The sequence below is a fragment of the Equus caballus genome, chromosome 22 (assembly GCF_041296265.1).
Source record: "Equus caballus isolate H_3958 breed thoroughbred chromosome 22, TB-T2T, whole genome shotgun sequence".
Lineage (NCBI taxonomy): Eukaryota > Metazoa > Chordata > Mammalia > Perissodactyla > Equidae > Equus > Equus caballus.
The window spans coordinates 3,587,781-3,609,727 of record NC_091705.1 but is presented as its reverse complement, the minus strand read 5'-3'; the positions used below and the strand labels follow the sequence as shown (position 1 = coordinate 3,609,727).

The window sequence follows — 21,947 nt, the reverse complement described above, 5'->3', positions numbered from 1 at the left end:
AACCGTAATTTCACAACAACAAAAAAGCTACACAGCAAATGCCTTCGAATTCCCAGAATTTGGCAGTGAAATCAACCTGATATTTAAATCAACATGGATATCCTTCTGTCCATCAAAGCAGAGTCATAGTTTCCCTAGAGATATTGTGTTTCTTTTTTCTCTTCTAGTAAATTTCTATTTTTTTCCCCAACCTTCATGACTTTAAGCATTTTATCCGGTTTAAACGATGGGGATTTAAATTGCTATTTTAGTAGAAGAGGCTTGATGAAAACCCGTGTCCTCATCAAATTACTGGACGGTGGTTCCTGGCCTCTGTTTACATTAGCGTCAAACTTAATTTGAATTCTGCATAACTATATCTGCTTCACTAAATGCATTCACCGGGAACACACCACAAATTACTTTGCATTACGGGCAGAGTCTCTTTGTCTATTGCAAAGTGTTTTGAAATTAGCACCATAAGTAACTAGCTGTAAGTGTCACTCGATCTCCTTAATGCCTCATTAATCAAACCCGGTGGCAGCTGGTGTGATGTCCAAGCCCTCTCATATAAGATTGTATCACTTGCTCCTTGCTTCTGACCACAGTCTTTTGAACCTGATTCATTTTTTGTGCATGTGCCCTCACTGCAGGATTCCTCCTCCCTCTGAGGCCTCCCAGCTCACGCGGCTGTGCATTGCCTAGTGTTACATGGGCATTCTTGGCAGAAATTGACAATAAAAGGACATTTCCTGTCTTGGGGAAAAATCTATGATCTTGAGATGAGGAAATTCAGTTCTGAGTTATCCACAATGATTCAACATGATTTTCAGATCACTCTTAAAATGCCAAGCTGGAAAAATTTCCCTGGATAAGTTTTTCTTTATGTCAAGAGTAAGAGAGAGAAAAGAAACACATTTATCCAAGCAAACTACAGTTTTCCCACTTGGCCCTCAATTTTCATAAAGATGGGATCCATTTAGTCTAAGCACTTCATCAGGGGAATAAAAGTGTGTCCTTTATTATGTGATAATATTTCTGTACTAAATGCAAAATGTTAAAATCTGTGCTTGCAAAAGAAATGCAGAACAACTGTACTTGATAGTTTTATTGCAATCTTTATAGAAAAAAGGGTTATCATCCAACCATACATGTTTACATAAAGTCATAGCAAAAATGACATATTTTTGGTGGGGTGATTTTTCATGGTGCCATAAAATATTTGCCAACGTCTAAATAGCACTGTTCCCCCATGTTCCATGCCCTCTCCCTGTCACACATAGGCCAGAACACACACACACCTACACACATGCATCCACACTCACACACCCAAACCCTTTAAACCAAATTTAATACTCACTGGCATTAAAACTACTTAGCAGCTCTACCGGACAATGGCCACAGGGACAGTCACAGGATGTCTTGAGCCCGGCGCAGGCATGACGGCTGGACGGTTCCGGGCAGGGAGCCCCTGTCCCGGCCGTGCGGCGGGCGCGTGGCCAGCCCAAGCGCGCAGAGTCAGCAGAGTCGCTGCCTAGCGAGCGCGGAGACCGACAGGTGCTCTTATCTCCCGCGGCGGCGGCACGTGAGGTCGGCTCCTTGCAGAGCAGGGTCTCAATGGGAGGCCTTTAGCTTCGTGGCCTTTCCTTCTGACCACCCAGCAGGAAAATATACAGAAGGGTTTTTTTCTGCGAGTTTGTCATTGTTAAAAAACCCACAACAGCATTGAAACTGTGTATTTCGCTCAGGTGGGCTTCTGGCCTGTGAATGTTTAATGCAATCATAGTAAACCATTAATTTTCTTTGGTGTTAAACTTTTTGCCTTTTCACCTTATAAAACCATTCAGGCTAAATAACCTTATTACAATGGAATTAAGCATTGTAGCCTGGTTCCCAAAACCGACATTGGTGGCAAAACCCGCTGAATTGGAACACACACCAGGCAGTACAAACTTGTGCTAGATTTTGACTTTAAAATCAACTTAATGTAAACTGTACTTTGTGCTGATTTTTACCTTATTATCACATCTACTTTCTCTTATGGCGTTTAAAATAGGCCCTGACTGCAAAAGAACAAATGTGAAAGAACATTTTGATTACAATTTAGGTGACATTTACTCTGATTGGGGGTGTAATTTACGGCAATTATGCAAGTACCTTTTATGTCCCACTTCCAGTTCATCCTGTTTTGCTCTGATTTCAGCAACCTCTCTTGATTAGGATTCTGAACAAAATAAGTATAGAAAGGAGGAGTCCAGGATGACTTTCAAAAGTGACAAATCATCATTGAACACAGTTTTTAAATTGCTAATTGAAAACATTTCCCTCTTTTCAGCCGCCAGAGAGGCCTGATTATTTAAGCGACAAATTCTGCCTTAACCACCCCCCTTGCCCGAACCACATAACACTCCTCCTTCCCCTCCTTCCCCCAAAAGGCAACATTTTGGCCTGGCAACCAGTACGACTCGCTGAGCCCTTCCATTTAAATGCCCCACAAAGATTGTGTCTGATCACTGCCTGGGTTTAAGAAAGAAAGAAAGAAAATCAGGAATCAGACACAGGCGATGTCCCAGTCCTCTCTCCCCTGCCCCCTCCATTCTTCCATTCTCTCCCCCACCATCCGCACATGAAATAAAAGAGAGCTGAGCCAAACTGGTTACAGAAAAGGCACCCCGAGATCTGGGGAATAAGTTTGCCCTTACTTAGCTCACGCTGCAGCTGTGCTCTTATCTGGCCAAAAGAGACAGGGGACAACAAAAGACCCCAAAGAACGGACGGTGGATGCATGGGAAAACCACTGCCTCGGCATTGTGGTGCCCTTCTGCTGAGCAAATAGTTCAAACTGTTCATTCCCATCTTCTATTCTCTCCCTGGTACATTGTTTGTGCCCTTGCATTTCATTCTGCAAGGAAGGTTGCCTTCTGGGCCTATAAGCAAACAGTCCAGAAAAGAGCTAGCCATCCTCTTCCCTTCCCCGGAGAACTAGCATTTTTATTTCGGCTCCAAGCTGTCAAAGACCTGGAGAGTTTATGTCAGTGTCCTGAATTAATTGCTTTAAGCTGGAGCAAGCGCACAGGCTACCAAATGTCCAGAAGATGTTTATTAATAACGTTTCCTCCAGGATTCTGGCTCGGAGCTGTCCCTTGATGGTGGCCTTTATCCGGCTGCTACCCCGTCACCCCTGGCCTCTTGGTGTTCAGGGGGGGTCACTTCTTTCATTCATCGTGAAAAAATTTAGAATTGCCCGGGGTGAAAAAAATATCCACCTCTGTAAGAGGCGGTGTGTGATGGACATCTTTGTTCTGGCCCAGGGAAGTCCCAGAGTTAGAGAAACCACGTGGTGACACTGAAGCGCGCTGGGGGAGAGAAAGCCGCAGGGACCCTCCTCTGTGGAAGCGCATTTAGCCGATACAATTAGCAAAGGGACAGAGGGAATCTGCCCAGTCCGCTCCCCCTCCCACCGCCTCTCCCAAAAGAAAATTCAGTAAGGCTGACAGCATGTTGTATTTGGAAGTTTTCCTGGTACCAAAAAAAAAAAAAAAAAAAAAAGCCTCTTTAATAGAATGAAATAATAAACCAATTTATATACCAATATAAGACCAGGATCGTGAGTGCCATTGTGTAATTTTCCACTTGACTTTTCATTATCTACCTGAACAAAATCAATCTATATGTATGGGATCAACATACAATTCCGGAGATAAAAGCTGAAAATAAATGTGCTTTGCATATCCTGGAGATAAAAGACACAGTCCTCGTACTGCCTTTTCTTCTCTGGCAGATGCATTTATAAAAGTGTGTCAAGGAAAAAAACAAGACATAGTGGTGGCTCTTGAGCGTTGACTCCTTTGCTGGAAATATTGATCCCACAAACGAGCAGTGGTTAATAAGCGCCCTGCAGACCAGAGAGGTCTTTTGCCCTGGTTTATCTAGAGTGCAGGCTGGGTCAAGGCTTCTCCCAGCCAAACCTCCCCACCCTGCAAGAAAAGCCTCCCCCTGTTAACATGGATTTAAGGCTGAGGACTTCAAGGGCCTTCTGAAGCCTCTCCACGGACACAAAGCACACTGAAAAATCACATTTTGTTAGAAACCCCGTGCAGCAAATGGCCAGCTTGTGAAGGACACTCAGTCTCAAAAAGGGAGGGAGAGGTGCCCTGCGCCCCTTGGGGTTGACATTTCTTACTTTAAACGAGTTGAGTTCCATCCCTTTTAGCCTCTTCCTCACCCCAAGAATGAGGAATGGTACTCAGAACAGTACTGCTCTCTGCATGCTGGCCATGCTGGTCCTGGGGACTCCCTTCCTTTTGGAATGTCAGTCAGCACTGCATATGTGTGCCAATGTGGGCAGATGGCAGAGGCATTGGTGGGTGTGCCTTGGGCTGTTCGTGTCCTGTTATGTTCAGGGCTCCTTGGGGGAAAAGTGAGCCTGCTCTGCCCATTCGGGGGCTCACAGCCGTTTAAACGTCGGCCACTACTCTCCTTTCCATGAGGCAGGGGCTCATCTCCCATGTTTTATCAGCCAGCAAAGAAAGCCCTACAAAGGGTGGGTACTGGATCATCTTTTGCCCCAAACAATCACTCTGAATTAGTGGACTTTTCCTCATCATTGAAAAGTAATGATGTCTTAGGCCAGTTGCTTACTCTTAGTTGAGAGATTCATAAGAATTCACCATTCACCATTATTCATTCATGGTAAGCTTTGGTAACTTCAGGGGAGGTTAAATGTCCACTTGGGCAATGTAACTGTTACAACCTCAATTTGTCCAGCAGGACAAGTCAACACTTTTATATTTAAATGTCTTTGTGTTGACAAATTCTAATAGTTGGTGGCCTGGTGGTTTGGTACAAGTCTGCGCATCTCAACTTTTATGCGCCCTCTTTCCTTATCCTGAGAACTCCATGTTCTCGCCCAGCACACATCTGGACGTGGCCCGTCGCCTCTCTGCTAACGGGCTGCTTTTGTGTCTCATTCCTCAGTTGATATTCATAGGAAACTCTGAGGAAAGCATCCAGGAGCAATCTGGCAGCAGGGGTATGCCCTTTTGGGACACTCGTGATGGTCAAGGGTCAGCGTGGAGAGAAGCTCATGCACTTTCAGTCAGATGGGGCCTTAGGAAAACAAATGTCCTGCTTCCATCTCATCTTTTTGTTCCAGCAGCTGTGAATAAGCAAATTTAGAGAAAACATAAGAATGGAGTCAAGAAGAGTTAGGCAGTCATTAGAATTTTGTTGGAAAATTGAACTATATCCTGATGGCATGTTTTGAAAATTCCCTGTATTCCTCATGACAAAATTGACACCTCCTATGCTTAGAGCATCAGCCTCAGTGAACTCAAGGTATGTTTTATCCATGGTTTAATTACTCCATGATTTAAACACTTAATTAGCATCCTAGAGAACCAGTACGATAACACATCAGCTTCATCCATCACACAGAAAATCCTTTAGGAGTTCTGTACCCCCTGCACTCCATGAGGGAAGAGAACACGCCAGAAAAGGGTGTTTCTACTTCCACAGACACATTTGCTCATGCTGGGAAATGTCATTGTTGAGAGACATTAGAACTATCTTCTTAGTCAGGGACACCATTCCATGCATAAGCAGAATGCTGACACAGAGTCAGACTGCAACCCATGTTCATAAAATAAATATTCACTAAACAGAAGAAATTGAGGTTTTTTAAAAAGTATTTTTAGTAATTATGTCAAAGTTGAGGTATCTTTATGTCATTTCCCACGGAAGAAAAATGGACAGTCAGAAGTCCAGTAAATATATTTAGGTGCATGCATTCAGATAAACAGAATAAGATGGAAAGTTATCGTCAACTTTTGTTAGTGCTGGCATTTTTAAAAACATACATCAGCAGTTCAAAATCTTTAAAGAAGGAGACAAAGGGTGTGAATGAATTCAGGAATGAGAGTGAAAATATGCACCTATTGGTCTTCTTGGCTGGGGATAAAGTAATGGACTAAGAAGCTGTTGGCTTACTGCAGTGTCAACTACCTCCGAGAACCTGGAAAACTGAAGGAATTATATATGAGTAAGTACAGTTTGCCTGATAATGTTTATCCACCTGGGTATGCTAAGCTTACTTTCCTCTCGAAAATTGCTTCATTCTTCCCTAAAGGCGCACAGCATCTTTAAAAATAACCAAAGTGCAGAGTGTTCTTGATCTCCATCAATACCAAAAGACACAACTGCAAAGCCCGGGTGCGTCCTTTCACACCAGGCCTGATGGAGAAATAAGGGACTCATTTTACAGAGGGAGAACTGACATGTCATCCCTGCCCCATGGGATAGTTTGCCCTTTCATAAAGGCCAAATGGGAATACTTTTCACAGTTGTTTATTTATTTATTTTTTGGAGGGTGGAGAGAGCTGGGATGGGAACTGGATGAAACAGGGCTCTAATCAGAATCTCTTGCACACCCTTCTAGAACCATCCACTCAAGCGCAGTGAAGATAAAATTCCTCATTCTGGCTCTCTGAATTGTCAACACAAATCCTTTCAGAAGAGGGTGAGAGCTAGAAATGGGTCAAGAGAGGGCTTTGCTTTGCCTTTAAAGACGCCACAAACTTTCCACAGCACTCAAAATGTCCTTTGAGTGGTCCTAGATCAAGAGAGTTATTTTTTAAGATGAAAAGAAAAATAACCATAACTTATTACCCATGGTGACAGTTTGAAAGGTGAATGAAATTTTCATTTTGAACACATACTGTCACCATGGAAAAATGCCCGGCTGATAATACCATAGAATGCTAGAGAGAGTATAGCCATGCTGTGAGAGGCACATACAGTTTCTTCTGTGTTCTGTAGTCTACATCAAGTGGTTGAAAACATTTTAAATGTGGAGAACTAAGTGAAAAGTCTCTAAAACTAAATTAACATTTCATCCATAAAATGCTGCTTTTATCACAGGAAACACGCAAGAAGATGGATCCCCACTCATTCCACACGCGTTCCAACTTTTCGTGACATGAAAATGTTTTCAAATATGTTTCTTAAGTATGTCCTTATTGTTTAACACTAAGAACTTTGTGTTTTTATCCAATTTTTTCTGTCATGCTATTCTACACAAAGAGCATCAAATACCAAGGAGGGACACAGGTTTCTTTGAAAGAAACATGAAAACAGTTGCTCTGTTACCAAATTAGGTCATGACGGGTTTATGACAACCTCCTTTAAAATAGCACGTACTATGCTTCCATGGATGGAGGGTTGGGCATTCTGTTCTGCAAGTGACTCCAGCTGCAACAGCGGCAATTGTGTCAAACATGTGGGTATAAATTGGGACTCTTTAGAATACAGTTAGGGTTCAAATGTACTTTATCTTCTTTTCTAGAAATGCTACCAGACAGAGATGAGACTCACAGCCTAACAGAGGATGTTCATTCTCAGTGAAGCCAGGGTGTTTGCTGAGAGTGTCATTTGAAAGGAACTGTCTGTTCTCTGCAGAAATGACGATTTCATGTCTCAAGCATCACTTAAAAGTTCAAAAGAAGTATGTGGAGCCCAGCACAGGAAAGTGCTTTTCTTTCCCAATCCTCTCACACTTTTAAAACGGTTACTATTGGCTGTGGACTTAAGAAAATCAGGAAAAGCCTCAGAGCATCTTTGTACACTGACAGGTGAATTTACGAAGCCAAAGAACTTTGCTAGAAGCCCATTTTTCTTTCTTTTCTCCTTCCAGGGGCCAGGGAAAGAGTGAAAGGACAGTAGCAAGTACCCTGGGAGTCTTTTCACTTTGAGGAAAGATAAGCATCCATTTTCAAGTAATTTGAAGAGTGAGAATTCTGGTACTGAAGAATTTCAATGGTGGCTTTTCTGGAAACTCAAGACATTCGAACAGCAAAGACTGAGATGCCATTTCTCTACAGTTGTGTTTCTTTTTCCTGTTGAGTAAAAAAGTAAAGAAAAGCCAAAAAAAAAGAAGGCGGCGAGCAGATTATTAGATATTTTGCTTGACATTACACAAAGTAATTTCACGTTAATGAAGAAATACTGAATTTCAATAGTTTGTGTTCCTTTCCTAACTAAAAAGTTATGTCATGCCCCCAAAACAGGCCTGAGTTGATGTGAGATTTTATACAGATTTTAGGTCAAGTAAGAGAAGTTTGTAGAAATATACATCATGGCTTGGGGTGGAATGAATTAATACGTCGATTCCAGTGTGTGTGCAGCTCATTTCTGTTTCCGTCTTTCTCTTGATTTGTGCCTCTGCAGCTCCTGTATCCACACAGAGATGGCTACATTCTCATAGTGGGCGCCAGAGAAGGTCACACGCTTTACATCAATGGCAATTAGTTCCCTTCTTAAAATGGAAAAAGTCATTAAGTTCTTGAATAATTCAAGAGTAGAGGTCACAATACAGTGTCCCTTTTGGGGGTCTTTATGGTGCAAATGGCAAAACAAGGCGATCCTATCAGTGAGACTAGATCTAAGGTTTACAATGTAGCTCTATTTAGTGTGACAGGAAAATTAAATTACACGAGACACTCATTCATTGTCACCCGTTAACAGGCTTGGGAAAATTGTGGATCCCCGGGGGCAAATCACTGACAACGCGCGAGGCAAATAAAAATATTTCATTTTAATTGACTGCTATTTCCTTTGCTTGTTTTTGAAATAAATATAAACATGCCCCTCACAACTCTCCTTGGAAATAAGGTTCCGAATCTCCAAAACACGACCACAGCTAATGGGCAAGTTAAAAACTCTGGGGAACATGGGTCTGTTTTCCCAGCCACAGTTGAGCTGGTCTTGATCCAGGGGTTCCTGGAAAGGAAATACAGGGGCAGGTTTCAAATAAAAATCGGCTTCCGCTACTCCTCTCCCTGCCCCGATCCGGGTTGGCTGGACGCAAGATACTGCGTTTCTGGAAACAGGGGCTGTCCCTCAAATCTACGAGCACTGAGGAGGAGGCCAGGAGGGTGGACCAAGTGACACAGAGGCCACCCATTGTCTTCCCTCCCTGGAGGAGAAAAAGCCAGACCGCCCTGGGAGATCCGGGCCTGACACCCAGCTCTTGGGATGCGATAGGGTGGATGGGTTTTAGAACGGGAGGAAGGGCAGGCTGCGGGGCGATATGAAAATCCTCAGAGGTCACCGAATGAGATGCAAGTTGTTCCAAGGCCACGCCAGCACATCCTAGCTATTGCTGGCTTCCCCAGCGCCCACCACAGTCCCAGTTAAGGCTGGTGGGCGTGGCCGCCTCGGTCGGGCTCCCACCCCAGCTGGGTCCTGCTCCCACTCCTGACGGCAGGCCAGGTCCGCTCAGAGCGCCGCCAGGCCGGTCCACCCGTATATCCTGCTGTCGCCGCCGCCAGGCAGTGCGGGCTCTCTCCCAACGTGACGCCTTGGCATCTGCGGGAGCACCCGGGCGCCCTTGTTTGCTCCGAGGCGGGAGGGAGACGAGGGAGGGGAGAGAGTGGAATAAAGTTTGCAGCGCCCAGGTGACGGGGGTGGGATTGGCCCCGTCCGGTGGGTTGGCCGCCTAGGGTCGCTTCCCTGCGCTTTAGAACTTGGGAAAAGGCGAGAATGACCTTTCCTCTACCTATTGCTTTTGAAGTTTTTTTTCTTTCTCTCTAAAGAATATTTATCTGGCATTTCCCTTTTTGGGCCTCCTCCACTAAGACCCTGGAAAGTTAGCGTAGTGAGCATGGGAGGGGGCGAGGTGGAGCCCCCCACGGCGCGCCGCCGCCTCTCCGAGTTTCGCGCGTCTCCGCCGCCTGTGCTGGCCGACATGGGAAAGCCCGACGACGCGCCGGGAGGCTCGGCTGCCCCAGCCGGCCGACACGCACCCCGGCGGGGCTGAGCGGCCCGGGCTGCGCCCACCCCGGGCTGGGGGCCGAGCAGGCGGCCGGGGCTCGAGCGCGCCGCCTGGGTGGCTGCGGCTTCCGCAGAGGGTCTCCGCGGGGAGCACAAGCGAGTGCAGCAGCCAGCGGCTTGGGGCTCATTTCGGGATGAAGCAAGCGGCTGCCGCTCGGTTTCTGAAACAGGTCCGACTTTAGTAAGACTTAGGTAAAGGGAGACATTTAATTTTTAAGAAAAAGTTATATTCCAAAGTGATTGATGCCTAGGGCGCGTGTTTGATGCCTGAGCCTGGATACAACTCTAGCAGAATTAAGAAACAAATTTCCACCTAGCTGGGGTGGGGGAGCGGGTAATAGAGGGGGGCAATTTAGAGGTTTTCCATTTTCTAAATGCTTCAATTTAAGCAAACACTTGGGGGCTTCAGGCCGCTGTAATTCCAAAGACAAATTTCTCTGGTTTTAATTTGATTTGCATTTTTTCAACTTTGATAATATTCAATTTCATGGCTGAATACACATGTAAACATTGTTAGGTCGTGTTTTTCACCCCTTGCACCAAACAATGTCGCTTGTCTCACAGTGCCGTGGGAGGTTCCATCCTGTGTCCCAATAATACCTGCAGGTTTCTCCTGAATTATTTTTCAAAACTTATCTCGACTTTGCCTGGGCTCCAGAGGTGGTGAACTATTAAAAAATATCTAAACTACTCCCAGGTGTGGGGAAACCTGCACAAACATTGCACACAGGAAAGGGGGAAAGAAAATAAATTCTTATTCTACATAGAATCTATTCTATTTTTACCAAGAAACATGTTCTATATTTTATTAAAAGTTTTAAATGGTCCAAAAAATGATCAGTATGTTCATTTCCCTCAAAAACATGTTTTAATATGTTTCATATCTAGAAAGACAAACATTGAGAAATACAAAGAAATCGTCTTTGTAAGTAGAGGTTTAATTAACACCATTGAGCTATTTTATAAAACACATTAATTTAGAGGAAAATATGAAGTGAAATTGGATAATTAGGTTTCATCATATCAAAGCTGCTATTTAACAAAATAGCACTGTCAATAACAATGGAGTGAGGATGCTGTGAGCTGCCTGTGAACAGCTGCACCAAAGACCGAGCCACGAGGATGGCGATATGTTCTTCTTTCCTTTCCTCAGGACACAGCATGGACTGCACACTGTGCAAAGATATAGTTGAACTCCATCAAATATACAGATAGGTTGGCACATAATAAATACATCAAGTCCCCAATGCATTTATACTCCATTATAAATTGTACTGGAAGAGGCAACGAGCAAAGAAATGATACGCTTTGTTGGTTTGTCCAAGTGTACCTCATATAATAAAAGTTATGTAGTGTCAGGAATTATCCCTCATTAAAAAAGAATATTCATTTCCTTAACGTCCATTACTGTGGAATACTCGATACTGTGAACGAGATTTCCATTTGAAATCCTAAGAATTTATAAATTACAATGTTTGTTTTATTTTATAGGATTTTTTTTTACCCTGGAGAGCTCATGGACAGAAGTAGCTATTTAAGAAATTAAAAGATAGTAGAGATTTGGCATCTTGGGAAGAATGGATCCAAAAATTAGATTTGTGAGACTTTTAAAAAACGTTCTTGCTTGAGGCTGGCTGATATTGGAGAACTGTATTTTAAGTTGAGGTGATCTAATTTGAAAAATATTTTTTATCATGTGAAAAGTGTTTAAGCAAACAAGAGAATTCCATTTGAAATAATACAGGCTTTGAAAAAGAAACTTCTTAATTTTTTGAAAATATACTCATTACAGGCTGATTGCGTCGAAAGTGTTCAGGAAAACTCTTCTTTATAATTTGACTTTTTAAATTGAATTTTAAATAATCATTGTTTAGGATTTGTACTAATCTTTTATATTGTGGATGACTGGCACTTATGTCTTTCTATTTATTTCACACAAACAGATGGCAGAACCTGCACGTTCGAGACGATCACTTCAGGGCGAACCTATTTCGAGAGAGAAAGCTAAAGGAGGGGACCTGATTAAAACAGGCGGTCTCTTCACAGACCAGCAAATTATGGACCCTGGGAACAGTCTTCTCCTTTTTACTATACGTAAATGGGGATCTTGCTAAGAATCTTAAAAGTGTCATCATCGGAGTAAGTTTGCCAATTTAATTCGCTTTTACCTCCGAAGAGACCTGTCTCGGGGCGCGAGCGGCCGCGTCCAGAGCCGGCGAGCGCCGCCCCAGCCCCGGCCCGGCCCGCGGGCTCAGCCGCCAGGCGTCCCGGTGGCCAGGGCGCTGGCAGGGGCTGGGGCGGACGGCCCGGAAAAGCCCTTGGCCTGTGTTCTAGCCAGGTGGGGACTTTCAGAGGTGGCCCAAAGGGACAACCATTTCTCAGGAGCTTTCCCTACAGATTTAGGAACTTGGGAGGCTATGTCCTTTGCGGGAGACGTGAGTCCTCCCCGGAAGGCGTAGCGCCCCCAAAAGACGCGGCTGCTGGGGGGCGCAGGCGTGGGGGGAGGTTAGCCGAGGGCGTTAGAAACAGACCACGGTCTCACTGACCCTTCGTGATTAATAGGAGCCTGAGGGAGGGAAGGAAGGATGTGTGTGTGTGTGTGTGTGTGTGTGTGTGTGTGTGTGTGAGAGAGAGAGAGAGAGAGAGAGAGAGAGAGAGAGAGAGAGAAAGAGAGAAAGAGAGAGCGCTGAATGCAAGGGAGAAATCCCTCAGTTACTTTTAGTTGTTTACTGAGCAGAAGCAAAATCTAAACAGCACTTTCCACAATCAATGAAAGGATCGCCTCGGTTCTGCAGTTGAGCTCCCTAAATGAGTCTGGCATTCTGATAACTGCAGGTTAGCACCTGAGATCAGCTCCTTCCCACTGCTCGATGCCGGAAGGAGATAGGGAGGCAGCTTGTTCCTGAGCTCTGGGAAGGGAGAGGCCAGAGGGGGATTTCATTGTCTGCCTGGATGAATCGAAATGTCCTTTTAAAGCAAAGAAATCAAGAGAGATTGGCCTTTAATTGGCAAACTCTGCTGGTGGGAGGAAAGTGGTAATTAAAATGCAGAGTGAACAAAATATAGATTGCATACCTGCCCCCAACTTGCCCCCATAAACGGTCCTAAGATTGCATTCTCCCCTTCTCTTGCAGTCTTTAGACGGCCCAGCACCTAATCTGAGTGTGGGTAGCTGTGGCATTCTGGAGGCATTCTCCCCACCTTAGTCTAATGCCTCCATTGTCCAGTTTGGAGTGGGGAGTATGGTTTAATCCAGAACTCCATCCCATTCCTAGAGCGTGCCCTAGACATCATCGTGGGTGGAGCTGGCCTTTAGTTGTCCAGAGCCTCCCCCAAAATCCCAAAATGGGAGATGCTAATAAGTCTGCAGGAAATCCTACACCACTAAAAACAGACAGTCCAGGGAAAGTGTCTTCCAGTATGTTGAAAAGGGGACCTCCACACCAAGTCTGAATCCCTGTTATCAGGAGGGCCAGCGCTCAGTCCCAGGGCCAAATGGCCCCAGGGCCTGGTGCAAGCAAGTGTCAGCAATCATTTGTTTGCACGTCCATGTGCTCGTGTGTAGCTTAGCAGTGAGCACTCAGCTGGGATGGCACTCTTCTCCCAGACTACAGGCCTGCTGAGTGCTGGGCCACATCTTCCCTCTGTGATGGAGGCAGGCCAGTCCTCCTGGGCCAGCATCCTCTTCAGGGGCAAAGCTCCAGCAGGTGTTTATCCAGATCTGCATTTGTATATAGGTGGAGGGAGGCGAGCTGTGGGGGCTGGCACCTTGCTGTTCCTGCAGCTGGGGTGGGGGCAAGGAGCCCAGCTGTGGGCGGTAGGTGAATTCCAGCTGTGCTGTCACCTGTGCTTCAGGCCACCAGGTGCAGGTCAGGGGGAGGTCAGAGGCAAGACTCTCTCAGGGAAACTCCTGGCCCCTGCTCCAGAATCCCCATTAAGCAACAAGGCTGACAGGCTGCATCACAAGAAATAATTCGGCTATGTGGACTGTTTTAAGCCCGTGTCAAGGCATTGTTTCTACCCCCGACATTTTTCTCTTCTCGGGCGTTTTCTCTCTCTAATCACAATGCAAGAGCCATCTAGCTGCTCATTCTCTCCCGGTCACCTCCTTCCAGCATTAGCCAGCTGGCCCCTGAAGCTTCAGTGGGGAGGAGTCAGCCCCAGGCCTGACTGAACCTCTGGCCAGCTCTGGAAATTCTAACTGTGTTGTTCCAAAAGAGAAAATAAGAATCCAGCCCGATCCCAGATATGACCCATCCTAACCCCTTCTAGGACAGCGGGTGGGGTCTCTGCCATCCTTCCAAGAAGGACCCTCCCCCCCCTATTCTTCTTGAGATTTTCCCATTTCTCTCCAGCCTTCTGCTAACATCGCAGGCTTCCCCCTCCACCAACAGCAGCTCACTCGGAAAACTCGAGGATTCTGGCAAAGGCAGTTCCTACTGCATTGGAATTGGAGAGGTCTGTGCCCAGGGCCATATGAAGCCGAGAGAAGCTGAAAGCATGGTTGAAAGACTTAAGTTCAATGCTGAGTTCTGAAATTGGAGCAGGTTCCCTAGTTTCTCTCGGGCCCAGGCCCATCACCCATAAATTCTGACATTTATGGGGGGTGTTGGGAAGCTTCAACGAGGAGGTCATGTCCATGAAGACCCCCTCACAGGGCCTGGCACATAGGGAACCCCACTCAGTGGTAGTTGAATTGAATACAGTTGTGATAAAGAAAAGAGAGGGAGGGACCTATCTGGGGGGTGGGAGATGAGGAACACTAAGATGGTAGAAAGAAGGGCAAATTTTTCCAAGAAACAGACTCACTTTTCTGGGTGGAGGGTAAGTTTTCTCAGTCGCCACATAGTTGAAGTTACAACTTCTGTCTGTGTGTGAACAGCTCAGTTTAACATAGCTCAGAATCACAGACTAAATGGAATATATATGGAGGAATTGGCCTCCTTTATTTTAAATTTCTTAGGTTGGGATTTAGAAAGTAAGGCAAGCAGAGTGGGTCATACATTTTATAGCAGAGCGCACACATGTGGACATCCTGATTTCTTTGCTAAAGATGTCTGAGGCCTCCATACAGAGTTCCCTATAACTCAAGTCCTGCCCTGGCTGACGCTTCACCCTGTTCCCTCCCAGAAAATGTCATATAATTATTATCTACTTTCTCCAGTTCTCCAGCCACCCACTTCATGCCTTAGCTCCTCCCAAGGCCCCTTCTCCAATCACTTCCCAAGATCATGTTTTTCTACTTTCAAGTAATGCACTTTTAACATTTGTGTTTTCAAATTAGGCACTGTATGCTTTTCTTTATGCGAGCAAAATTTTCCCAATAAAATCCATTGCATAATTATGTCTGCTTTGTGAAAAGACAAGGAATAATGATTTGAGATCATATTTCTAATGAAATAGCAAGTCAAAATTGACATGCATGCAATCAAAATTCCCTGGGGTCATTACCAACCAACCCTAGTCCAAAAACACTCCTGCTTATCCTTGAAACCTACGTTTTATTCTTTTCAAATAAATGAAACAATGGACAAGCTGATTTACCTATGCAGAAAATCTAGTCGTCTACCATTTAAACAAGCAGAAGTGGAACAGCTTAAGCAAGTCGAACTAGAAACAGCAAACAGTTGTCCTTCCAAAGTTTTAATGTGCATAACACTCCAGTATTTCTCCCTCACACACGTATGTTTGTGATTCTGAAATTTTCCCTCTCAGTTAATTTGATGTGTATAAGTTAAATAAATATGGCATTGCTGGCATGGTCTCCTGGCAGCACAGGGAGTATTACTGCCTGCAATTAGCTTCAGGAGAGAGTTAAACTCCAGGCCCTTGCCCTAATGAGAACCTGAGACCTCTAGTTTGCCGTGAATGAATGTAACTTAATTTGTGTTGCTTCTTTCAGCACTCCCAGCTATCGGTTGTGGTATCTGGCAGTAAAATACTCCCTTCTTTTGAGAGAGGTGTAAAGGGTAAGTCAATGTCTTTTATAGGAACCTGGGAAGGGGGGGTGACAGTGACATCTGACCAGTCCATGTCTCATTGGCAGTGAGCTTGGAGCTCTGAGGAACAGCCGCTAATGTGAAAAAGAAGCATACTGTTGTGAAGATGTGCTTGTAACACACCCCTGCCCTCTCTACCTGTCCACGAGAGGAACTTTGGGGGCAGCTTCTTCTGCAGAGGATGTACAAAGAATCTGGAACAGTCTGCAAGGGTGCCGGAGCTGAGGGGGAAGGGAGAATAGGAATCACCTCCAGTCTGGCAATAGGGACCACGCTGGAATGACAGCTTGTAAAAGAAGCCTCCATCAGTCTCCCAGGAGACAGCCGGCCTCAACTTGGGTGTTCCCCGCTTGTTAGCCTCAATCATAATTGGTCTCTCCTCCCATCCCACGTTGTTGGTTTTCTGTGTGTGGCTTTTGGTGTGAGCGTGTTAGGTCATCAACAAACACAATAGCGGGAGGGGGCAAGGGGGGACACACATGATTGTTTTAAAGAAGAAAGGAGAAAAAGGATAAGAGAGTGGGCAGGAAGGCTCTGAACAGAATGGGGAAGATGCCCCAGGATTTAGGCTTCCGAGGCAACCCCTGGTGTGCTGGGGGTGGGTAGAGTGCTCCCTGGGAGTTTTGTCAAAGGGAGAAGCCCACCAGGAGCTGGGGCCCCTGCTGTGTGCCACTGGGGACACGCATCTATTCCGTGCAATGTCTGTTTGCTGGTCTCTGGAGCTGCCTGTAGCCTCCTGCCCACGTCCCGTGCATCTCAGCAAAAAGAATCCCAATCAGTGTGGCGTGCCCCAGAGAGGGTGTGAGTCTGGGCTGAAGGCCTAAAGAGCAGCCCGGAACCCCAGGCGGGGCAGTGTGTGTGTAGGGGGGACACACCAGCACCTTCCGGTCAGCCTTTCTCCATTCATTTTTAAAATCGTTTCTCCCGCTGGCCCCATAATTTTTTTCTCCATCCCCATGTTTTCTTTTCTCCTCTTCTCAGAGGAAAACCAGTCCTGGGGGTAGAGGCTATAAGAACTTTGTGACCTCAGCCTGCTGTAAAGCTGAGAAGAGAGATGTCTTTGCGGTCAAGGAGGGTGGTAGATACAGCACGTTGTTTTTGCTCAAAAGGGGGCATTTAAAGCTCTGAGACTCTCAGATATTTATTTACTGTAAAAAGAACATTTGATGGGGAAGGAAGGAAGAAGCAGAAGTGTAATTAAATCAATTAAATCGAGTTGCAAACTTTTGGGGAGTTTTTTCTTGTCTTTTTAAAATTTCACTCACCAACCCTTGGCTGGCCTTGGTTGCCATGGTGCTGCTGCCAGGGTTGGTGTCCAGGTGTCCCTGACCCAGGACACACATTGAGGGTCTCAAATCTTGCTGTTTTGCTACAGCAGAGACAGCGAATTGGGGCTGGTGGTGCTAAGGTGTGTGTCCAGGACTTGGTGCCGACAAGTCTGTGGGCATTAGCTGGCTCTTGCTGTTCTGCAACACCGGGGTTGTGGTGACTGGGGGACCCAGAGAAGGTTCCCTTTGCTTGCGGCCTCTTGCAGGGTGCAGATTCACCACCAGAAAAGGCCCTGCCAGTTTCCCTGGACAGTTCTGGTCTACACATTCCAGATCTTGTCTTAGAGAGGCGCCCCTCCTAAGCCCAGAAGAACTCCAGACCCCCATGCTCAGAAGGATGAGAAAACCAGTTACCCGAGGTACCTTCAGGTGCCTTCTTGAGCAAACACGTGCCCCTATGCCCTGTTAAACCTTATCTCTTCCTTCTCTTCGCCCCACCCCCACAGTAAAAGGACCCCCAAGCACTGAGGACCAGCTTCTTTTTATAAAGCCAGAGAAGGCGGGCGATAAAGATCAGGCGTTTAAATTGGCCATTTGGAAGATAACATCTTTTCAGCGTGGGTCTTTCAAAACTCGCGCTGATTTAGGGCCGCGGCTACTCCCACCCGGCTTTCAAAGGCCGGGCACCTTTTAATTGTGCTGGGGAGTGGGCTAGGGTAGGTGACGGCGCCATCAAAGGCCCGAGGGAAGGCTGTGGGGTGACACTGGTCTAATGACAAGTAATTGACGCATTCGAGGCCGCGCATTACCAGCGGAACGGGGAGGTATTAATTATTTAAAAACGATTAGCCTCGCCTTGTGTCCTGCAGGTGTTCCATCTTGTTCAGGGAAGATAACCAGCCACGCGAGCCGGAGCCCGGGCTCGGAGGGCGTCGGGCGCGCTCCTCAGCCGGCCTTGGGCGCGGTGGACAAAGGCGCGCGGCCCGGGGCGCCAGCGAAGGAGGGGAGAGGGCGCCCAGGGTCTTTACACCTGGAGGTGCCCATATAACTGACCCTGCCAATCACCGGGACCGATTTCTGCCCTTTGGGTTCGAGATCTGGTGACTGTGGCACAGAGGGGAATAGCTTTCCAGTTGTGGTGGCAGGCAATTTCGAGCCGGGTACTTAGCCGCATCTCCCTGCCTGGCAAAATACCCAGAATGACCCGGCGGACGCTGGCCTCTCATAAGGCCAGTTATCCAGCCTGTAGAGGGAAATCCCCAGTGGGGATGCAGATTTCGGGGGGTGGGGCACCTGGGAAACCTCAGAGGAAAGATACCTTTTTCGCACCCTTCCCTCAGAAGCCGGGGCTCCTGCAGTTTCAACTAGCAGCGTGGAACTACTAGTTTTCCGAGCCGGCGCCTTCCTGCAGGCAGCGGAAGGATGCGGTCGGCTCTGTTCAGTCCTCCAAACTCACGTCCTCCGACACCGCGGCGCGCCCTGCTCCGGGCCAACGCGGCGAGACCGGGGTGATAAACGGCCCCTGGCCGCTTTCTGTCTCTTCCTACCGGACCCAGCCTGTAACCCCAGAACCTCCCGAACCTGCCTGCAGCCAGGCGCGCCTGTACAGAATGGCTAAAAGCCGCCTGTTGCGGTGAGAATGAAAAGTTCCCTCGCTTCTCCACGAGGCGCTGCCCCTCTCCTGCCCCCGAGGGGCGCCCGCCGCAGCGCTGCCCGGGCCTGCGGGCGTCCTGGGGACCGCTGAGACTGGCCTCTGAACCCACGCTCCGGGCTCTGCCTCTGAAGCCGCCCGGTATCAGCACGCCGTTTCCCGCTGACCCGCACTCCAGACTCTGAGGCCAAGGGCGTTCCCCCACCCTCCACCTCCCCACTGTCTTTGGGAAACCCGCGGCCCTGGGATCCAATCCCCAGCTCGGAGGGCTGCAGGGGCCTGTCTTGGCTTCCAGTAGCTTAGGGGCCCCACCGAACTCTCCAACTGTGCTCAGAGCCCAGATTCAGTCTGAGTTTGTGCCTCCTCGACCCCTCGTCTTCCCACGCTGTGCCTTCTCAGAAATCGCCCGCACAAAAGGCCACTTCCCAAAGCCCAGGGTCTTCACCAACTTCCCTCCCTCCTCTGCCCGCGTCTAGGCGCCGAAGCCCTCGGAGCGGAGCCGGACTGGCCGGGGGAGGGGAGGCGCGCGGACAGGAGCAGCCCGAGGGACCGGGCGCGGCCCTTGAGCGGACGCACTCCCTACCTGCGGGCGGCCGGCGGCGGAGCGTCCAGCGCGCGGAGGGAGGCGGCCGACTGCTCCGAGCCGAGGCATCCCCGCATTTATTTGAGCTCGAACCAGCGACTGTTGACTTTAGCACACAAAGCAAAGACTTCACTGCCCGCTAGTTTAAAAATGAATATTTTACCAAGATATCGATCAGCGTTATAAAATTCAGTTAAGTACAATGGGATCCTGGCAAAAAAAAAAAAAAAGAAGAAGAATAAAGGAGGGGGGAGGCAATATAATATCTGTGCAAATTTGCTGAAGTGTGACGTGGCATGGAAAGTTTACCCTCCTGGAATTCGGATCTAGAATGTTTTTTTCGGTTGTTTACTGACTTTGTTTATTCACAGATCACGGTTGCTTAAACCGGCGCGCGGACAGCGCGGGGAAAAGGAAGAGAGAGAGAGAGAGAAAGGAAAAAAGAAACGCTGCACCCTACAATCCTTAGAGTCGGGCAGGCGGGCGGAGGGCGAGCCGGAGCTAGTAAGCTGGGAGCCGGGGCAGGGGGAGGGGCTGAGGACGGAGGGTGAGGGGTGTGTGAAAGACACAAGAAGCGCCGAAAAGCCCCCGAAAGCGCCCCGCTCCCCGACATCCTTTTTATGTATTCGGACAGAACTATATCTTATCGGCCGGGATCAGTGGAGGGGGGCGCGCTAAGTAGTTTAAAACGACCCTCGCACAATGGGCGTGCGATAGGAAACATAGCAGGTTAGGGCAGCGCTTTCTGCCTCCATTGTCCCCCACTCGGCCCCCGGCCCTGCCTCTCGGCTCCTTCGCCACGGGAGCCTTTTATGTGATAATGAAACACATTTCAGGCTGGGCTCACGACGTGTGTGTCCTTGCCAGGGGGAGAGACGGGCCCTGATTGCTGACTGCGGCCTCCGGATTCCCCCAACCCCCACCCCGCCCCAATTTCTCTTCCTTGTGTTCTTCGGGACAATGTGGCATTTTGAAAAAGGGATTTGGAGGCAGGAGGCGGAGGCGAGGGCAAACCCCCCTCAAGCGCGTGGGAAGACCAGGGTTGAGGGGACAGAGACCACGCAAGGTGGCAGAGGGCGCACAGAGAGGCGGTCTCCAGGGTTGGGGCGAAGCTGGGACACTCCAGGTCGAGAAGCCCAAGATCTAGTCCCGGAAACAGAAGCCTGGATTTAGGAACCTGAGGCAAAAAGTCCTGGCCTCGGAGGCTGCCGAGGTTCTTATCCACCGAAAGCTAGCTGCACGCGAAGGGCCCCAAGTGTGTGGGGCCCAGGAGGACAGTGGCTCCTGCCCTCACTCGGCCAGCTTACAGGCCGGCAGATGCCCCCGGCAAAGCAAAAGCCGAGCACCCTTTGCGCACCCGGGCCGGCTTCGCTTCCAGGGTTTCCTGTGCGGCTGGCCACCGATTTAGAGCGGTTAGGCCGTCTGTGGGGAGAGACAGCACGATCTGTAAAAATTTATTCTGGGTCTCTCTTTACACTTTTGGATTTTCCTTTAAAGCCCACAAAATACCCCCTCATCCCCTCGGTCTGCAGCCCTGGCTTGCCAACCTGGGCTAACAGGAGGCAGTGCAAGGACGTCGGTGTTGGGGGAAGGGAGAAGGGAGCAAGTCTGCAGAACTTGAGACCTCACCACCAGCCACCACCACCTGGCCAGCGTGCAAGACACCCCCTTACCTCCTCCTCATCCCCAAATAAGCCTTATTTTTACAAGGAGATTTGGATCATCAACCTGATCGATCCCAATTACAGGAGAAAGCGTTCTAACTGTTCCTCCAGACTGAGTGTCAGAAGGGGTGGTCCCAGGAGCCTCACTTACTCCTGGGCTACAGCTAGATCTACCAAGGTTGTGCGGAACCCCGAAGTGAAGGAGGAGGGTGTGGCAGGGTCCCGAAGTGTAGACAGAGGCCTGCGGCTATAGGATCCAGGCAGAGCTCCAGTTCCACAGGAGTGGAAGGGGTTCCAGAGAAGCTGTGAGGAAGGCAAAGCCTGCACCTGGAATTTGCAAATTCCCTCTGGGCTCAGTGACATGAAGGGAGGCCTGTGATTGGAAATACAGCAAAACTCGCAAGACTTAGGCTTCTCTGAGAAGCCAGCCCTAGGACCTAACAGATGTCAACATCCCACCTTCACACGGCCCAGGTAGAAAATTAAGATATGTGGTTTTTTTCCCCTGGATTTAAAGATACATCGGCATCAAACCTATGGAGTGGTCCACTTAGGACTTGTGTGTTTCACTGCACGTAAGATAAACTCAGAATTCAAAAAGTAACCATAAACAATAATGAGATCTGTTTAATGGTGTGATTGCTGAAGAGTTTAGGAGAAGTGTACTAATGTCTGAAATTTACTTTGAAATCCATTTAGAAAAATAAGGTGAATCGACCAGTTGAGGTGTACATAGATTCACAGATATGCGACAGAACAAATACAGTGAAATGATAACTGTAGGATCTGGGCAATGGGTACAGGTGTGTTTTCTGTAAAATGTGTTCAACTTCAGTATATCTAAACATTTTAATAATAAAATGTTGGTAAAACAGCAACCACCACCCCTCGCCAAAATAAAATAAAACTTGCAACCACCCAGGATCTCCCTCCCTCCATTTTTGAATAATTTCCAGAGCTGTTCATTTTTTAACT

General features: G+C 47.7%; 2 long non-coding RNA genes across 2 annotated transcripts in view; one reads left to right on the top strand and one right to left on the bottom strand.

Moving 5' to 3' along the window:
• LOC138920245 (uncharacterized) overlaps positions 1-19,397 on the bottom strand; it is a 34,556-nt gene extending 15,159 nt beyond the window's left edge. Inside the window, exons 1-3 of the long non-coding RNA XR_011431085.1 lie at positions 19,309-19,397; positions 2,137-2,203; positions 1,340-1,740 (exon numbers count right to left, since the gene is read on the bottom strand). This is a non-coding gene — a long non-coding RNA (uncharacterized lncRNA). The remainder of the gene's footprint in view (positions 1-1,339; positions 1,741-2,136; positions 2,204-19,308) is intronic.
• Positions 11,811-17,034, top strand: LOC138920246 (uncharacterized). Its single transcript, XR_011431086.1, has 3 exons — positions 11,811-11,946; positions 15,710-15,776; positions 15,854-17,034. It is a non-coding gene; the product is annotated as an uncharacterized lncRNA (long non-coding RNA).
• Positions 19,398-21,947: the final 2,550 nt, after the last annotated feature.